We start from the raw sequence: 3898 nt of genomic DNA on the forward strand, positions 1-3898 counted from the left end.
TTAACCACTAAGAAGAATATATGCAGTGTATTATTTGTTGAAACTGTCCTTCCGATATGATTTGAAACTGTCTCATTGCTATCTGTTTGTCAATAAATCTTTGGAAAAAAAAAAAAAAGAAATACAAAATTGGAAAGGATGTACTAGAAGACCTGCACTACCAGCAGTGAGTGGGGATAGGAAAGGAAATGATACTGGGTGGAAATCCAGCTCTGCAGAGAAGCACGAGCCTGAAGGATGCTACAGACTTTGGCAAACCTTTAGAAGGTCCCTGTATTACCTAAATAGTATCAAAAGTTAACTGGCTGTTAAAGCAGCACTGGAGTTGTTAGTTTGTGTCTAAGTATATGATAATAACCTCTTAATGGCCAGGTAGAAAACTGATTGTATGCTATTATAATTGTCTTACATGATAATTTGTAGGGATATAATGTCATTTGAGGTAGAGTGTACTAAGCTAATATACATGAAAAACACTAGATACTCACTAGATTTTACAGAAAGGCATGATAATCTATAAGCCAGCAGATGAAATAAATAAAATCATAAGGAAGTAAAAAAAAGATAAAAGAAACAAAAGATAGGAAGAATATAAATAAGTAACAAGCTTGACTTAAAGCTAACCAATCAGACCTCATGTTAAATGTAATTTGCCTAAATGTTCCAATTGAAATTATGAAATTATCAGATTGGATGAGAAAGCCCTAAGAATTTCTTATGAGAAATATACTCTAAATATAACTATAAAAATGAGTTAAACAGCAAAAGGAAAAAAAATATGTGTGCTAACACTAATTGAAAGAAAGCTGAAGTAAACATTTTATATCAGAACAAATTGTATCAGATTAAAGATTTTTGTGGCAGGATCAGTGCTGGGGATGCGGCCCAGGGCCTTATATATGCTAAGGAAATACTCTAGTGATGAGATATACCACTTAACCCAGGCCAGATATTATTACTGTAAGAGATGCAGAGGCCTTTTAACTAATGTTAATTAATCAAAACCTCAAATGAGGTTAAATCTTTAGGTATTGAATAACACAAAGTCACAACACATTAAACAACAAAAATTATATAACTAGAAATGAAAAAGAGGGGGGGAGAAGGAATTGAATAACCATGTTCACATATTCTAGGATCTTTCCCTTAACAACTCATTGAAGAACTAGGAAGAAAACTAGCAAGGACTCAGCACACTTCCCCAAAGTCATCAGTAAAGCTGACTAGTGCTTATAGGACATACCACCCAACCACAGCAGCACACACGTTCTCTTTAACCATGAGTATAAAGCATGCGAAGAAAGATCCTGTCTCAGGTAATAAATCTAAAACAATTTTCAAAGAGTCAAAATTTACAAAGTTATGAGTTCTGACAAAACTGGAATTCAGTAAGAAATTAATAACATATAGGTACCTCAAACATGACCATATCTGAGGAAACAAAAATATGCTTTCAAATTAATCTATAGATCAAAGAAGAATCCAAAAGTACATTGATCTCACAGGAAATGAAACATACCATATAGAAAAGAGTTAGGCACGGTGACACATAGGTGGTGCTCAGGAGGCTGAAGCAAAAGAAATGCTGCATTTTCAAGGTCAGCCTGGGTTACATAATGAGTCCAGACCAGCCTGAAATACAGGGTAAGACCATCCCTCAATAAATGAAAGAAGAAAGAAAAATAGACAGACAGATAAGCTAAATCATTAATAATTAACTAAACATAACATGTATTGTATTAATCATTGTTACTTCCCTATTATCTAGTTTTGAAATTCTTTCTTCTTTTTATAATAAAAAATAAATTGAAAATGTCTTGAATCTAGTACCATGGCATCTCTTCTAAAAGCTAGAAAAATAGGTTATATCACTGTGGAATTATTAAGAGATTTAAAGAAGAGCTTTTTAAATAAAACTAAGCCTACATATTTAAAATATAGATGCAACAAGAATCTTTTGTTTTCTTCGAAGACATAAAACAAAATAACAGCCCAATCAAAGGACTCACAATATTGCTAGTCCTGTATTTATTAATGAAATTAAACTACCTACACACAAATACACAAATTCCCAATACATACTCTAGAATCAAGTGAGTTTCTAAGGAATTCTGCCAAACATTTAAGGATGAAACACATCAGCTCAGCAATACATATTGATAAAATTGAAGAGCACTGAATACTCCATGAATTCTGACACCAGCTCTATACTAATTTCTAAAGATATTACCAAATAAAATTCTAGAGACCACATATACATATAGGAACAAATACGTAAACATTTTAGAAAATGATATAACCATATATTAAAAGAATAAGTCATTCTGCCAAATTATGATTAATTGCAGAAATTCAGTTTTCCCAACATTTGATGATCAATGCAGTTCACCCTGTTAACAAACTGAAGAAATTAAAACTAATCATCTCAACTGAAGAAGAAAGGACTTTGTAAAATTCAGTCTTCCTCCCAAGAAAACTCTCATCAAACAAGAAATGACCACTCCTGCGGAGGTAAGAAGCCTGTGTAAGAAGTTATACTGACACAGCCAGTGGTGAAAGTGCAAGGCTTTCCCCTGAGACCAAAGCCATCCACTCTCAGCACTTCTACTCAGTATTTCCCCAGAGGCCTTTCCATCGTGAAGAATAAAGAAAATCCATATAAACTGGCAAGTACAACTGACTTTACTCTTAGGTGACATGATCGTGGATGACAAAAATGCAGTGAAATCAATAGAAGCTTACTAGACAAATAAATAAATAAGGTTACCAAAGCTGAAGAATAATGCATTAACATTCAGAAACAAATTTTATTTCTTTATACTAGCCAAAAAGTCAGAAATTTAAAATTTAACACAATTTGCAACAGCATTTCAATATCAAAAAGATAAATCCAACAAATGGTTTTGTAAACTAAAAGCTACAAAATGTCACTAAAAGATATTGAAGACTTCAATAAAAGGACATTTCAACTTCATACACTGGTGAGAAGACTCAGTGTTGTAAGCATGCCAGTTTCTCCCACATTAACTTAGGTACTCAGTGCTATACCAGAAAACAAAACAAAACAATATTCTGCACACACACACACACACACACACACACACACACACACACAACTTCTCATGATGACTTTTTGTTATAATGCAAATTGATTCCAAAATCATATGGAATTTCAAAAAGACCTAGAATAATCAAAAATAATACTGCAAAAATATTGCAAGGATACCCTTTCTTGAAGTCTTACTATAAAGTTGCAGTAAGCATAAATTGCACTATCATTTTCAAAATGAACAAGTCACAGGTACAAAGTAGAGAATCTGGCAAGAGACCTACACATGTGGACACTGACTTCTGACAAAGTGTGAAATCATTGACTTAAGAAAAAGTTTTCAATAAATGATGTGAAAACAATTAACTTCTATGTGCAAAATAAGTCAAAGTCACCTCATATAATACACAAATTGAACTCAAAATATTTCTTCGATGTAAGTGTACAATTTAAACTCTAAGTACTCTAAAATTTTTCATCAAAAAGATATATGGATATTAAATGATCACATAAAATATCTTCTATAACATTTTCATTAGAAAAATGTAAACTAAGACCCCAGTGAGAGATCACTACATGCCTACTTGAATTGTACAATTCATTAATATTCTGCACACCAAATGTCGCTGTGTTTATGTAGACCCTGGCATGTCCACACATATAAAACAGCACACCACTTTTTAAAAAATAAAAGAGGGCAGGGGAATGAAGGAAAAAAGAATCAAGATATATTATGTGCAAGCACAAACTTTCTATGATGAATGTGATCATTGTGTATGTCAAAAGTCTACCAAAATTAAGAAAAGATGGGGCTGGAGAGATGGCTCAGTGGTCTAAAGCACCTACTTG

This window comes from Octodon degus, unplaced genomic scaffold (genome assembly GCF_000260255.1).
Source record: "Octodon degus isolate 3935 unplaced genomic scaffold, OctDeg1.0 scaffold00010, whole genome shotgun sequence".
Lineage (NCBI taxonomy): Eukaryota > Metazoa > Chordata > Mammalia > Rodentia > Octodontidae > Octodon > Octodon degus.